Raw genomic sequence first — 17,674 nt, forward strand, 5'->3', positions numbered from 1 at the left:
CTTCTTGCACAAATTTTGCTCTTTTCTCATATTTTTTATTGCTTATAAAGATGCACTTTTTTAGGGAAATAATTCAAAAGCAATTTGCTAGCTTCAAACAGGTTCCAACATATCTTAATAATCAATGCTATGAGAGAATAAGAACTGATTTATTCTTAAATTCTATTTAGTCATTCAAAGTGAATAAAAATTAATACTACATATGGACCTGACAGAAGGAAAGAACTATATGGGGAAGATAATATGAAAGGGAACTGAAAGTGGGTACAGACATATATTTGAGAGGATTAAAAAGGTAATGGGATGGTCTGACATTAGTTATGGCTGATCTTTAAAGGTACCTTTGGCATGACATTAAACAATAAATTACATGATAACCACAGTAATTAACTTTAATGAAATAAAAGTACAGATATTTTGTGCTGCAAGTAACAGTACATCACCAGTGTGTGTAGAAACAAGCAAATCAAAGGAATGAGAATACAAGGATACAGCAGTCGGTGGTTTACCAATTAAAAATTGTTGCTGCATGCTAGAAATTAATATTAATAAATAATATTATTAAAACTATTTTTGATGGTTACGTAAGATAAGAATCTCCCAAACTTTTGGGAGAGAGAGAGAGAGAGAGAGAGAGAGAATCGTTTTGATTCAGATTTGGCAGATGAAAGAGGGCTTAGCAACTTTCTTTGAAAAGGTGTTCTTATTTAAACCTGCTTCTAGGGAGAAGATGAGCTTCATCCCACTGGATACTGTGTTTAATGTCAAGACTATGTTGTGCCAGACTTTTGAGGTTCCATGTACTCGATATAATACTGATGTTCATTAATTCTTTTTTCCCACAGAACAGCTTTTGTCCAAAGTATGTTAGATTACATTCACAAGGCATCTCTGAACCAATTGGCAGAATTTTGAACACGTATCATCATATTCCCACATATTTTCCTATCAACAAAATTTCTCATCTGTTGCCATCTACAAAAGACAAACTGTCAACTCTATCATTAGCTGGCATTTATCAGATACCTTGTGTCTGATCAAAGTCAGGTAGTGCAATAGTTAATACAGATAGAATTAAAATTTTGGAGGATGATTTGGATAGACTGGTAGTCTGTGCAAAGGAGAATGGATGTCAGTTTAATGTTGCAAAGTGTAAGGGTATGCATTTTGGGATGAAAATATTACCAGCTATATACCACATTCATGGAACTGTACTCAGGAAATTGGTGAAGCCAGAGATTTGGGAGTGTTAGTGGATAGGGAATTTAAGATTACAGGACACATAGAAAAGTAGCTAAAGCAGTTCATCACATTATTTGATTATTAAAGAATACTTTGACAAGAAGAGATAAGCAGGTTATTGTTCCTCTTTATCGAGTCCTGATAAGACCCTGTCTTGACTACTGTGCACAGATCTGACACCAGGTTTTCTTAGCAATGAGGAAGAGGTATAGAAGATCCAGAGGCGAGTGACCAATATGGTAAGGTCTATGGAATGAAACTTACCAGAACAGACTGAAGATTTGTAGATTACAAAAGCTGGTTGACAGGCAGAAGAGGGGGTGATATAATCAAGACATTCAAGTTATTGAAGGGTTTTTACAAGATGAATTCATAGGAGATGTTTCAGAACAGGTTGGTGGTGGGAGAACTAGGAGCCATCCTTGTAAACTGAGTAAGAATGTAGTGTGTTAGAACTAGATTTTTTGCTCAGAGAGTGGTTAATTAGTGGAATAGGTTGCACAAGTCTGTTGTGGGTGTCATGGCTGTGAACAAGTTCAAAGCAAAGTATGATACAGTGGAAACATTGGATAGCACTTAATGTGATGTTTAGGGCCTCCCTTCTGTCAGATAGTAGTTGTTTCTATAATTTTTTTAAAAAAAATAAATGCTTATCACCATGTAATTATGAAGGAAAGGATAGATGAAGTAAACTGAACCACACTAGATGATGTCACCTCTCAATAACTCAGTGAAATTTCTGCCCTATAAAACTGCCCTGATCAACTGTATGTGATGTTACTGTAAACAGGGAAATGCCTAGGAGCTACAACAGCACAATCACATAGTATGCCACATAAAATCACGGAGAGGGACTACTGATTCAGAAGTGCACTGCACCAAAAAATTGCATGTTGCTATTATTATTACGTGACACCTCCAGGGAGTCCAAGGGCTCATCATGTGAGGGCACACTTCTCTACTTCGATAAATACATCTCATCCTCTCTACTACTAATTAATTCTCCAACTATGACAATCAATGCCATCTATCACCCATCATCATCTACAACAGTATTTTTTGTCTATAAACTGCATGTGTTCTGAAGGCCAATTTGTATGTACGCGGGATGAGAAACCCGAGTTTCTGGAAAAACTCTGCTACAACTGTATGAGATCAGCTAACTCACCTTCAACTGAAAAAGCCCATATAAGGATTTCCCTCGTCATGACAAGAATCGAACCCAGGTCTTTTCCAATCGAAGGGCACAATGTTCTGTTGTTCTTCTTCTTCCAATTGTGATACAATGGCATAGTATGTCATTGTGTTAATACTCATAACTAAGTTCCAAAATGCCTCTGCAAGCAAGCAAGCAAGCACCACAACCATTTATCTGGAGAGCTGCACAAAAATCTAACGTCAGTAAGATCAACACCTAGTGTCAGATGGAGTGGTGTAAAAAAGCTCACCATCACTGGACTTTGGAGCAGAAGAAGTCCATTCTCTAGAGTGCTGAATCATGGTTCACTATCTGGCAGTTTGATGAACCTGAATATGATGTGTTAACTGTGAAGTTTAATGGTGAAGTCATCATGGTCTGGTGTTGCTTATTATGGTTTGGGCTGAGTCCCCTGGTGAGAGTAATAGATAATCTTAATGCTGCAGCTCATAATGACATTATAGAGAATTCCGTGATTCCAACTTTATGGAAACACTTCATCGAAGGTTCCTGCCTATATGTGACACTGCTTCTGTCCATAAGGTAAGATCTGTGAAGGAATGGTTCTATGAGATGAGTATTGAAGAATTTGACTGGAGTGCACAGAGCCCTGATCTCAATTTCATGGAATTGAGAACAGTTGGAATGCTGATTGTGAGCCAGTCTAAATCACCAAATATCAGGCATCCTCTTCTGGAAGAATGAAAATGAATTACAACAGCAACATACAAAATCTAGTGTAAAGCCTACCTGGAAGACTGATGGCTGTTATTAATAACAAACGGCACTCTAACTCCATATTAATATCTTTCATATTAGAATAACAGCTTGGATATTATCGGTCAGATCTGTAAAAACACCCCAAGATTCTCTACTTCCAGTATAACTCTAATTAAATATGAAGAATGCCATCTGTGGATCCCAAACTTCAAACATTGCTGTCAGGCTCACCTTTCCAGCTTGTTCAAATCCTCTTGGAGAGTAAAACAGCATTACTGTATTACAAATAATCCTCCCACGCTTCAGATCATCTTCAAACAACTGAATGCTCTCTGAAGTGACAATATGTGATTAACATTGAGCAGTAATGGTCCTAGGATCGAACCTTGTGGAATTCCACCTATGACTTCAAATTCCCTGTTACTGCTCTTCCATGCAACTTTCAGATATATATCAGAAAGCCAGTTACCGATCTAGTCCACCAACTTGATATACAAATCCATTATTAAAGACAACCAAATTACTAAAATAACAGCACTCCATTAACGAATCAATGTTGGCCTGCCTAAATATTATTGTCCTCATCTGCTGAATTATGTATGAGTTCTCATCATTTCTTCCAAAATCTTAACAACCACAGAGGAAATACACACTGGTTTATAATTTTGATACCTCCATTCCATCGCCACCACCATTCTTATGCAAGGGTGTATTGATGCATTGCAAGATTTTCATTAAATAAGGTTAAAGGCATGGTCAGTTCCTTAGCAAATTCATTTAAAAATGTGGAAAAATCCCACTACTCCCACTGCCTTACTGACATTTAGAGCATACAGTAGTCAGAATACATCTTCATTCAATTCAAATATTTCACCCTTTCCTTATCCATCTGGAATGATGTCAAGATTGTGTAAAAGCTTTTGCAAAGAAACGAAACTGAATATTTATTTTATGAATGTCTGGGATGAGTTTGATAAAAGGAAGGAGTATTTTAAGAGAGATGGTTTGCACTTAAATGGATTGGGCGCTTGGCATTTAGAACATTTATTGATAAAGGATAGAGTAAATAGTCAAAAACAGGGAAATGGGATTTGCTAGGGAGGCAGGTGATAGAGTCAGCTATAAATAGTACTAAGGTCATTAATCGCTGTTAATTTGGGATTAATTGTTTGCAGAAAATTAACAGTATACAGAATGGGCTAATTCACATACAGGGATATTATGGGAGGAAGGGAGTATTGCAGTTTATGTATACTAATGCTTGAAGTATTCGGAATAAGTGCAAAGAATTTTTGTCATTACTTAGCACAACATGGCCAAATATTATAGGAATTAGTGAGACTTGGTTAACTAAGAATGATATAGTTATAGGGATTGAATGTAAGGGGTACAGTATTTTCAGGCAGAACAGAGATGACAGAATGGGGGGAGGGGGTTTTACTAATGAGAGACGAAGCGTTAAAGCCAAAAAAAAGGTAGAAGCCTCAAGGTGACAGGTATGTAGAGGGCAGTTCATTCAAGGCTGTTTGTTGTGAGATAGAGATCAACAAGGCAAAATATGTAATTGGTTGTTGCTATAATCCAAGGAGTATAAGGGAGAATGTAGATAGTATGTATTGGCAAATTAACATGATGAGTGAAGGTTGAATAATTATTATTGGAGATTTTAATTTTGGGGACACAGACTAGGAGAATGAATGGGGAAGGAATGGTCACAAGGAACAAAGGACATGGAGTTTATAGAGTTCTTGACTATCTGAGAAGTATGAAATGGAAGGGACAAGAGATTCTAGAGTGTTAGATCTGGTCATAACATCAGAGAACATATCAATAAGTAATTTAGTTACACTGTCTCCACTTGGGGAAAGCGATCGTGTGGTCGCCTGGGAGATTGTAAGATGTGCTGAATATTCTGTTAAGAAGGGATATATGTGGAATTAAAAAGCTGGTGATTATGACAAGCTGAGAAGTCAGCTTTCATCAGTGATGTGGCATGAGAATTTGAAGGGCAGAGATGTTGATGGTGTGTGGGAGATTGTCAAGGAGTATTTAAAGAAAGATGTATCAGACTGTATTCCCAGAGTCAGAAGGAGAAATCAAGTAGGAGTAAAATGGATGAATAATATTATTAAGCAGGAGTTCCAGATAAAGAAAAGGTTGTGGAGGAAGTATAAAGAAAAAGGTGATGAGCATTTCCATGAGCAGTACATGGTACAGGCAAAGAAAGTAACCTGTATTGTAAGGAAAGCCAAAGCTAACTATGACAGGAAGCTAGCTGATGAATCCAAAAGAAACCCTAAGGAGTTATTTCGCTATGTGGCAAGTAAAAGGAAGAATAACCGTGGAAAGATTATTTCAAAAAAGTGTTGATAGTAGGGAAATTATAGAAGTAAATCAAATAGTTGAGTTGCTTAGTGATCATTTTGCAAAAGTGTACCATCTTGGTTGTGATAGTGCAGTGTCAAATGTGTCATTGACTGATGAGATTCTAGAGATAGATGAAATAGAAGTGCTTAATATATTACAGAACATTAATGCTAACACTGCCATTGGGTTAGATGGCATATCGGCCCATGTGTTACGAGAATGTGCAAGAGAATTAGCACCTCCTCTAACCAGGCTGTTTAATTTAAGCCTCAGTTCTGGTAAAGTACCAATAGAGTGGAAAGAGGGGAAAATAATTTCACTGTACAAGGGAGACTCCAAGACTGAGGATGCAAATTATAGACCAATATATCTGGTGTGGTGGTTAAGGTTTTGGAGAAATTGGTAAAAATTAGAATTCAAGATTGGTGGTCAGCAATATGACACTTTATAAGGGGAAACATGGTTTTGTGAAAGGTAGGTCTTGCCTCAATAACTTGCTTACTTTCTATAATGAAGTAACAGTAGAGTTGGATTGGAAATCCTTACTCAGTGATACTGCTGGACTTTGCAAAGGCATTTGACAAGATTCCATATGGAACTCTGTTGCATAAATTAGAGCAAATGGGTATGGATCCGAAGCTGGTGATTTAGATTAAAGGATGGTTGATGGATAGATATCAAAGAGTAGTTCACGGAGGAGCTGAGTCCAAGAGAAGGCACCTATCTCAACCTCCCAAACTACTCACTTTTCAACAACTTTTATACCATCCTTGGGACACCCAACCTTGAATCACCCAACTTTGACCTTCTTTGGTTGAAAATATCCCTTTCCTACTCAGTTCAATTCATCTGCTGCCTCTATTGCTCCACCAACGCAACTAACCGGCCTGAGCTCTTTAATTTCCTCTCCCTAAAAGTCGACTTACTCCAATCCCACTTTCCCAACAGCGAAATCATCCTTCAAGAAGATTTTAACGTCCACAACACTAGCTGGCTTCCCTCCTCCAGTTGTACAGATCTTGCAGGCAGAGATGCAGAAACATTTGCCATCACCAACGACCTTACACAACTTGTACAGATGCCAACCAGAATACCAGATAACCCAAACCACTCCCCAAACACCCTAGATCTCTTCCTCACCAATGACCCCTCCAAATACACAGTGAAAGTAGTGAGCCCCCTGGGCAATTTGACCACAATCTAGTGCTCATCTCCTCCCCCATGCAACAACGTTTACACAGACACTCCCATACAAGAGTAGTTTGGCACTATAACAATGCCAAGTGGGACAGCCTCTGCAACTTCTATGCTGCATTCCCATGGTTGGACTATTGCTTCCAGCCTTCCAACTCAAACATATGCACCGAGCTTATTACCAAAATGATCCTCACTTTAGAACTGAAATGCCCCTCCCCGTTGGGAAGGGGCAGTTCAGTTCTTTTGGAGATGTGCCAAGGCTGTAGAGATGAAACATCAGACATAGCACATCTGGCTGAAATCAAGAACCCCATCCTCCTTCAAAGCTTACACCAAAGCCCGTAATAGATGCAAAAAAAACAATCAACGCTTTCGAAACAGAGTTCGAAAGAGCAAAAAGCAGGAAACTAGAAGCCTGTCCAAATGGCAGCCGAGCCTTCTGGTCTCTTGCCAAAGCACTTGAACGTAACTTCTGTCCAACACTATTCCCACCCCTATCACACCCTGATGGCTATACCGCCTCATCACCCACAGAAAAAGCCAATCTTCTGGCCTCATACTTTGCTTCAAATGCATGCATAACTGATGATGGTAAATGTCCCCCAACCATTCCAGATACCCAACATACAATGCCTCCTATATCCTTTTGCCAGGATGAGATCAGAAAAATACTGTACCAATTAGACACAAAAAAGTCTCCTGGCTCCGATGCCATTGCCCCAATTGTTCTGAAAATTTGCGTTCCAGAACTGACCCCTATCCTATGTCACCTATATATACTCTCCTACTCCACTGGAATCTATCCGACAAACTAGAAATTGGCCTATATTCAGCCCATTCCCAAGAAGGGTGACAAGTCATTGCCATCCAATTACCGCCTTATCTCGCTTACCTCAGTCCTGTCAAACGTAATGGAAAAAATCATCAATTCCCAACTCCTACACTATCTTGAAGACACTCACCAAATAAATGACCGCCAGTATGGATTCCTCCACTGCCAATCAACAGGAGATCTACTCACATCACCCATCTCTGGACAAATGCTACGGAGAGGTTTGGCGAATCTCAAGTGGTTGGACTAGATATCTCCAAAGCCTTTGATTGGGTCTGTCACAAAGGCCTACTAGGCAAACTACCATCATTCGCCAGTTTTCCATCTGGATGCACACTGTGTATGATAGTGGATGGCTCCCTATCCTCTCACCACTCAATTAATGCTGGTGTCCCACAAGGTTCTGTCCTCTCACCATCCCTGTTCCTGCTGTACATCAACGACCTATGCAATTGATCTCCAACCCAATACATAGTTTTGCAGATGACAGCACACTACACTCCTCGCTTGCATTTGATAAACCTCACCCTACACAACTCACCTCATCCTACAGAACATCGACCGCCACCACCCTCAACTCCGATCTCAAAGCCATCCTACAATGAGGTTCCTATAACCTCGTAAATTTCAACGCCAACAAAACCCAGTTCTGTACTAGTTCCCATAAAAAAGGACAACATTCCCTGTATCCTTTTCGACAATACCCAAATTTCCAGATGGCCTGAGATCTCGCTCCTCGAAATCACCCTCACATCAAACCTCTCCTGGCACAAACATATTGCAAACATTGCATCCTCAGCCTCAAAAAATACTAAGATTTCTCCTCTGCTCAAGATGTTACTTCACCACCGAACAGCTACTAACATTATACAAGTCACAAATATGACCAACTATTGAATACTGCTCCCACATATGGGGTGGGGCCCCTAAAAGCTCTCTCAAAATTCTCCACTCATTACAGAGGAGGGCAATTAGACTGATCAATGATCCATCCCTTACCAACTCTCTCCCCCCACTTTCACACAGACGTTTGGTCTCTGCAGTAAGTATATTCTACAAATATTTCCATGGGAAATGCTCATCCAAAATAACATCAGAAATTCTCCCGCTCAGTACTAAGCTCATTGGAACATGTATAGCTGTTGCATAACATCCCTTCACAGTACACTTAGAATCAAACAGAACAAATTTCTTTTCCTCTTCCTTCATCCCTGCAACTTCTGCACTGTGGAACAGTCTCCCACCTGCTTTGTTTCCCAACGAATACAATTTAAAGTCATTCAAATCAAATGTAAACAAATTCCTCCTTTCCCAACCCAACACCCATACATGATACTAATGTACTATAGGTTGATCAATCAACCAAATCCTGTGTATGGGCCTAACATAAAAAATAAATAAATGGAATAAATGTAAACAAACCCCAACTCAACATCACCAGAGTTAAAGATCGGTACTATCAACGTAAGAAGCCTGAATGGCAAAGAAATGGAGCTAGCTGAGGAATTAGATAAGTACCAGATCGACATAATAGGGGTGACTGAAACAAAAAAGACCAAAACTGGTGAGATCTTTCTGAGCAATAAATACAAAATGTTATATTCAGGCAATGACAATCAAGGAAAAGAAGGAGTAGCCATAGTATTCAACACAAAATACGAGGTTAATCTTCTTGAATGGCAGTCAGTCTCAAGTAGAGTAATGTGGGCAAATATGAGAATGGGGAACTGGACAATGAGACTTATTTGTGCCTATGGTCCCACAGAAGGTTCTACTAAGGTAGAAGTGGAGGAATTTTTTGAGGCTTTAGAAAAAGCAACTGACACAATGAAAAAGGAAAAGTTGGTCCTTGTTGGGGATCTAAATAGTAGAGTAGGAAATGATTGTGAGACATACAAAAATATTTTGGGAAAATTTGGAGAAAAGAGCAAAGCTAATAATAATGGCAAATATCTGTTGGATTTCTGCTCAGGACATGGACTGGTTATTACTAACACCATGTTCCAACATAAAAATGTGCACAAATTCACATGGAGAGAAGAGGCTAGGAATAAGAAAAGTCTCATTGACTATGTTATTGTTGATAGTGATGTTTTCTCCCTGGTGCAGGACACCAGAGTGTACAGAGGATTTGAAATTGGAAGTGATCACTATTTAGTCTTGAGCAGGATAAAATTGAATTTCATATTGAAAAGAATAACATGTAAGAAAGTTTTAAAGCGAATAAAAGTTGAGCAGCTCTCAGATGTGAACTGTAGACTAAAATACAGAAATATTATTGAAAAGAAAATGAAAGAGTTTGAGAACAGGAATCAAACCTTGGAGATTCAGTGGCAAACTCTGAAGGAAACATTGATTGATTCTGCCAGAGAGGCATGTGGTGAGGTTGTGTGCAAGAATAAAAAAATCAGAACTCCCTGGTGGACACAGGAAGTTAAAGAGGCAGTGAAGGAAAAGAAGAAAGCATATCAAAAGTTCCTGGCAAATAAGTCAGCTTTTACTCTTACAGAATACAGAGACAAATGTAAGAAAGCTAAACAGTGTGTAAAACTAGCTAAACAAAAGTCATGGGAGGACTTTGGCAAGAATATAGAAAATAAATATCAAGAAGGTGGCAAAATATTCTGGAGGTTGTTGAAGAAGCTTAGGAATGGAGGAAAGAGTGCTGTAAAAGGAATTAGAGATGATAAAGGTGAAATGAAAACAGGAGAAAAAGATATCCTTGAAGTATGGAGTAATTACTTTGAAAAACTGCTAAATGAAACAAGCAGTGATGACAGCACAGTGATAAAAAACACTGACCAGGCATGCAGTCAGGAATACATATCCATACTTGAAGTAGAAAAAGCCATCAAAGGCTTGAAATGTGGAAAGGCAGCAGGAGTAGATAATATTCGACCAGAAATGCTGAAGTATGGTGGTATAAGAGTCTTACAGTGGCTGCACTGCATAGTTCAGAAAGCCTGGACAGAGGGACGAATTCCCGATGATTGGAGTAGAGCTCTCATAGTACCCATATATAAAAAGGGAAATAAAACTGAATGTGAGAATTACAGAGGTATTTCCCTACTGAGTGTTCCTGGCAAGATCTATGCAAGTATACTTGAGAAACGGTTGAGAAGAATTGTGGAAGAAAAGCTTGGTGAAGAACAAGCTGGATTCAGGCCAAATAGAGGCTGTCAGGATCAGATCTTCACTTTACGACAAATAGTTGAGAAAGCATGGGAATATAACAAAGATCTGTATTTAAGTTTTGTCGATTTGGAAAAGGCATATGACAAGGTGACAAGAGAGAAGCTATTCAATACGCTGTAGTTATATGGTGTCAATGGGGCATTATATCAAGCAATACTTAGTCTTTATTTGAGTTGTGAGTCAGCAGTTAGAATTGAAGGAAGTACAGGAAGATGGTTTAATGTTAAATCTGGTGTGAGACAAGGATGTACATTATCCCCTCTGTTATTCATTATCTATATGGATCACATTATGAAGGAATGTGGTATTAAACCTGATATCAAAATTGGAGATGTTAATGTCAGCTCTTTGCTTTATGCGGATGATGTTATACTTCTCAATAAATCCGTTACAAGTCTGCAAGATTCTCTGACTAAATTGAATAGCTGTTGTAATAGATATGGTATGAAGGTCAGCAATAAAAAGACAAAGACAATGAAAATAGGCAGAATCATTGAAAAGGTCAACTGTGTTGTGAATGGAGAACCTGTGGAACAAGTAAAACATTTCAGCTACTTAGGCACAATTTTTACTGAAGATGGTAAACTAAATATAGAAATAGACAACAGAATCAGCAAAGCTGGTATCGTGGGAAGTCAATTGAATAAATTCATATGGAATAAGAAACAAATTAGTCGGAACACTAAATTAGCTGTATACAAGACTGTGTTCAAACCAATTTTAACTTATGGATCTGAGAGCTGGGTCAGAAGTAAAACACTTGACCAAAGACTAGAGACCGCAGATATGAGAGTCCTGAGAAAGATTAGAGGCGTGAACAGATGGCATCAATGGCAATATCATATTAAAAATGAGGATATTAGGAAAGAACTTGACATTGTCAGCATCCAGGAATGCGTTAGCAGAGCTAATCTCAGATGGTATGGTCACTTAAATAGAATGGGAGAGGAAAGATTAGCAAAACAAGTGTTCTCTGCCAGGTTGGCATTAAAACGACCCAGAGGAAGACCAAGATATAGGTGGATTGATACGGTACAAAGTGCCTTAGACGATAGAAATATAAGATCTGATAATGTTGGAGTCTTGACAAGTAACAGACTGATTTGGAGGAAAATTGTAGATAGGAAGTTAGTAATGATGGAATTTTTTCATGTAGTACTGTCATATCCTGTACACCCCTTGAGGGTGCATGGCAGGAATTTGATGATGATGATGATGATGATGATATTGGGAATACTTTGAAAGGAAATATCCACTTGTTTACTGATGATGCAAAATTAGGAAAAGCGATAGTCAATTCAGATGATATAGATATCTTGCAGGATGACTTAAATAGGCTGACGGAATGGACTAATGTAAATGGCTGTCAGTTTAACGTGGCTAAGTGTAAGGTGATGCACTTCGGGAGGATGAGATCACATGCTGTTCACTATATTAATGAAACTGAACTGCAAGAAGTTGACGAGGCAAGGGACTTTGGAGTTATTGTGGACAGAGAACTTAAGTTTAAAGGGCATATTGCAAAGATTGCCAAAACATCACATCAAATCACTTGGTTGCTGAAGATGAGCAGAGACAAGCATGTTATTGTTCCTCTGTATCGAGCCTTGATAAGACCCCATCTCGACTACTGTGCCCAGATTTGGTCACCTAGGTTTCTTCTTGATGGGGAAGAGATTGAGAGGATCCAGAGGCGAGTGACCAAGATGATAGCAGGTCTGTGAATGAAGATTTGTGGGTTGCAGAAATTGTTTGATAGGCGGAGGAGGGGAGATATGATTGAGACATTCAAATTACTGAAGGGTTTCTATAGCATTAATTCAGAGGATATTTCTGAGAACAGGGCTGGTGGTGGGAGGACTAGGGGACACATGGAAGCTGGGAAAAAATGTGGTTAGTAAGGGTGTTAGAGCTGGGTTCTTTACTTTCAGAGTGGTGAATGAGTGGAATAAGCTGCCAAAGTCTGTGGTAGGTGTTGTGACAGTGAATGAATTTAAGGCAAGGTATGATAGATACTGTGTGAATGTCGAATAGCTGTGATGGACATGATTTGGGGCCTCCTTCAATGAGTCTAAGGACTCCCTGGAGTTGCCCGTAATAATAATAATCTAGGAAATAAATCGTATTAAAATGGTAATTTTAATGCAATAAAATCGCCATTAAAAAGCTAAACTATGGCATCTGCCTTGACCCCCTGACTACTCTCTCCACCCAGCAAGGTGATCCATCCAAAATCAGTTTCCCTCCTTCTGGTTATGTAGTGAAAGATCTCCTTGGGATTCTCCATGGATTGCAGTGCTAGTCTCCTCTTGCAATCTAATTTTCTCTAGTTACTACACTAGTCACCTTCCCAGCTTAAGCTTTATATTCCTCATGAAAGTATTATCTACCTCTCTCACTTTCTCTCTCTCTGTATGCTTTCAGTACCCTGTTTTTCACCTGCAATTCTTCTTTTTAATCCCTTAGTCATTACTTGAAATCAACTTATCTTCTTCACTCAAGATACAATATGCCACCATTGTTAGCAATTTTCAAATTCTTCCGTCTATTGTGGTGCTCCAATCTTAAGTCTTCTGATTGTTATAATTTGACAAATTCCTTCTGCCTTGATACTTCTGCATGCCTATTCATCCTCCAAGTCAAGACTACATTGTCATTCTCTCACCAACTGGGGAAAAGTATATCTCGGTAACAATCAGATTCTTTGATGCTATGACAAAGTCCAATACTCTTGATTCGCACATTTCCTCAACTACATACTGCCAAAGACAGCTGTTTTTCAAGAAGTCCAAAAATTCATTTCTCTTGGCTGTATACTATTTCCTCTGCTCAGTTTACACTTGCAAACTAATTGGCCTAAACATTTTCTGCTCATCACCATCGACTACTGCATACTTTGAAAGCAATTAGTGACTTTTGTGTTCCTTCCACAACATGTTGTCTAAGATGGTTGTCTTTTGAGATTCTAAAATTTTTGAAAACGCCACTTCACACCACCATCCTTTGCAAAAGATAGGCATAATTAAAACTTTACGAGACAGGGTATACAATATATCAAGCATGGCAATTAAAAGCAATGAAGAACTGCATTACCTGAAACAGAACCTCACACTTAATGGTTTTGAACCCAAGATGATCAGAAAAATTATTAATAACTATCCTGCAACTCCCTTCCTTAAACAAGATTACAAGAATTCAATCACGCTGCCTTACATCAAAAATGTTACGGACAAAGTTGCTGCATTGCTCCGCAAGTACAACATCAAAGTGGCTTTTTTACCTTTACAAAAAATATCAAGATTCCTACATCCACCAAAACCTTCACATTACCCCATGAAAAAACCAGGTGTCTATGAGATTCATTGCTCTTGTGGCATTTGTTATGTAGGCTAGACAGGAAGGTAGGGAGAGATCCATATGTCTGAACACGTAAAAGACGTCAAAAAAAAGCATAAATCAGGCCTTGCATTCCACACAACCACTACTGGCCATCAAGTACTCTGGCAACAAACAAAAATGTCATATACTGATAACTCTTTCACAAGAAAATTTAAAGAAGCCTCACAGCTTAGGATCCCTACACAACAATAAAAATCAAGGCTTAAATTTACATCAAGTATAGTCTGCTTTGATCAAAAATTTAATTGCCATGGAACTAGGATATAGCATGTGTGATGCGATTGCAACAACTAACAATGTTCTGACATGCATACAGTAACAAAATTATATTCTATTCATTTGTATTCTAGTTTGTCAATTATTTAAAGTTAAAAAGTTATCAAAAACATCTGATATGTGTAATTAATTGTTGATAGGCTTTTGTTGTGTAAACCTTTTATGTACCACTATCCCTGATGATGTAAGTCTTACGATGAACAAACCTTGTCAGGTTTCAATTGTTTATTTTTAATAAACTCCTTATACTATGTGGTCGCAATACTTCCTACAGAACTGCTTAAACACAGAAACCTATATAAATTCTGTTATCTATCTCCCTATTTAATTTGTCATCTTAACTAAAAATTGGGCCTAAACAGCTGATATCTTTTAGTTTCTACAGGTTTCCCATTAAGGATACAGCTGATATTTCAGTGACCTGCCTTATTTTCCATTTTATTATTATTATTTTATGACATCTCCATGGAGTCCAGAGACTGATCGCGGGAGACCCAAATTAACCATTCTGGCAATCCATTCCAATCATTTAGCACTCTCCACACAAAAAATCTGGTCCTCACATCCCTACTAAACACGCCCTTACACAACTTACAATGGATGGGCACCGGTCCTCTGATTATTTATCATACTGAAAAATTTCACTTACATCAATTTTATAAAACCCCTTTAATATCTTAAAAGTTTCTATCATGTCCCATGTTTTCCATTTATCAAGGAAACTTTATAACCCACAAACCTTCACCCTATCCTCATAGGGAGTATTCAACAGACCTGTCACCATCTTGGTCACTTGTCTCTGAATCCTCTCTACCACCTCTTGGGCCTCAAGAAACCCAGGTGACCAAACCTGGGTGAGCAGTTAAGATGTAGCTGAATCATAGCCTTATGAAGAAGGCGAATAACTTCCCTATCTTGTTAGTGTGTTGTTTGGCATACAACCCTTTGAGCTATTTTACTAACTTTTGTGATATGCCTCTGCACTTTAACCCTTTATCCACCATTATCCTCAATTCCCTAACCTAATATTTCCTGCAATTCAATATCATCAATATGATATACCATATGCAATCTTTTCAACCCGAAGTGCATAACCTTACATTTTGCAAGATTAAATTGACAATGATTATCCTTTGCTCACAATGCCAATTTACTTTGGATTACCTTCAGGATATCTACATCACCTTTATCAAGTAATGCTCTCCCCCAGTTTTGCATCATTCAGCAAACAACTGAATATCCCCTCTTAAATCTTTCCATATGTCATGGATATACAAATTAAAGAGTAGTGGCCCTAATACTGAAACCTGAGGTACTCCACTAGTCACCATCATTTTTCTAGATTCTACTCCACCATATACTACTCTCTGGTGTATCAGCCATCCCCTATCCATGCTACTAGCTCATATCCATTCTCATTTGCTCCAGCTTTTGTAATAGTTTTCCCTGTGGTATTCTGTCAAATGCCTTGACAAAGTTGAGCAGTAGCATGGTACAGCCATTACCTTTATCCAATTCTGTTGGCACTTTATTATAAAATGTGAATAAGTTACTAAGACAGGACTACCCTTCACAAAGCCATGCTGCCTACTGTAAGGTATTGCATCCCTAATACACCTACTGTTATATTTTACCTTTCACCTACTTTGCCAATACTTTAACAACCACTCCCGATATATTAATTGGTCTGTAGTTTGCTACTTCTGTCTTGGAGCTACCTTTATGCAATGATACTATCTTGCCCTCTTTCCACTCCTTTGGAACCTTGCTCAAGCTGAGACATAGATTGAACAACTTCATCACAGGCAATGCCAATTCTCTTGCACATTCACATAATACATGGGCTAATGTGCCATCCAATCCCACTGCTGGGATTGGATGGCATATTATTCACATTTTTTAAAAAAAATATTCTGAACACCTGTTCATCTATCTCAATTTTGATGTGTCTATGTAGCATATCTGCAACTATAAAATCTCCACCTAGATGGACCTTTGCAAAATGATCACTCAGCAACTCAACTATTTCTTTTGGCTCAGTCACCTTCCTATCATGACCATTGTTTAAAGTCATCCTACCATATTAATTTTTCCTCTTACTTGCTACATTAAAAAAAAAAAAAACTCGTTTTGGGTTTACTTTGGCCTATTTAGCTAATTCTCTTTCTCATAGTCTGATTTCGTGTTTCTTACCATTCTAGTCACTTTTCTTGCTTGCACTTTGTACTGCTCATGAGTATGCCAATCACTTTTTCCTTATATTCTCTCCACAATGTTTTTTGCAGCTCTTGCTTTATATTCCTATTCATCCACTTTATTTATCTTCTTGACCTTGGGTATGCAGTCTGATACTACTACTCTCAAGCAATTTCTGACCATTTGCCAAGCACTACTGACATTCTTTCCTTGTAGCTTCTCAAGTCATGATACTGTTTCAAGATGAATCCTGAGTCTTTCATAATCACCAGCCTTATAATTCAACACAAAGCCCCTTTTTGACAGAATTTTGCATGTTTTGAAACATCTTTGGATTTCATTAATTTATTATTATATCATTAGGATTAAAAAGGATTAAAATCAAGTTTATAAAATTGCTTGGTATCTTTAACACATATTATTATATCACATTTACTATTCTGATATGAGAAATAAAATGTGCGTGTGCGTGTGTGTGTGTGTGTAATAATTATAAATTTAATACAGAATAAGAGACTTACGTAATAGAGATGACCTTTTTTGCTTTTATTACTTGATGGCTAAACAAAAAATGCAGCAAATAAAATCATTTAAGAAGATTATCAAATCTTTATAAACTACACATATTCACGACACACGCACACAATTGAAATATTAGTGTAGGAGCATTCCCTGTTTAAAAATGAAACGCATAATTCATATCGCAGTATAAAGCAACAGTATAGCATCAACTGTACATTACCAGTGGCACAGTGAAGAGAACTATAGATTTCAAAGAGGAGTTATCAAGTACATAATATTAGCCTATTCATTGATGACAGCAGTAATAGACTACATCAACCAAAATCAACTGTGAACAAGGGCAACATCAGACAATCAAAATGTAAGGTAGCACCTCAGCCAATACATGCACAATAAAACCCAAGTAATGCCAATGCACTAAGGATGCTCTGAAAGATGGTATGGAAACTGCAGCAGCCTAATGTGGAAACAATGAACCACAGGTTCAGATTAAGAGCAGAACATTAATGGATCAGCTGCGCAAGCTCAAC

The sequence above is a fragment of the Typopeltis vanoorti genome, chromosome 16, assembly GCF_054136105.1.
Source record: "Typopeltis vanoorti isolate ZY-2024b chromosome 16, IOZ_Tvanoo_1.0, whole genome shotgun sequence".
In the NCBI taxonomy this organism is placed as follows: Eukaryota; Metazoa; Arthropoda; class Arachnida; order Uropygi; family Thelyphonidae; genus Typopeltis; species Typopeltis vanoorti.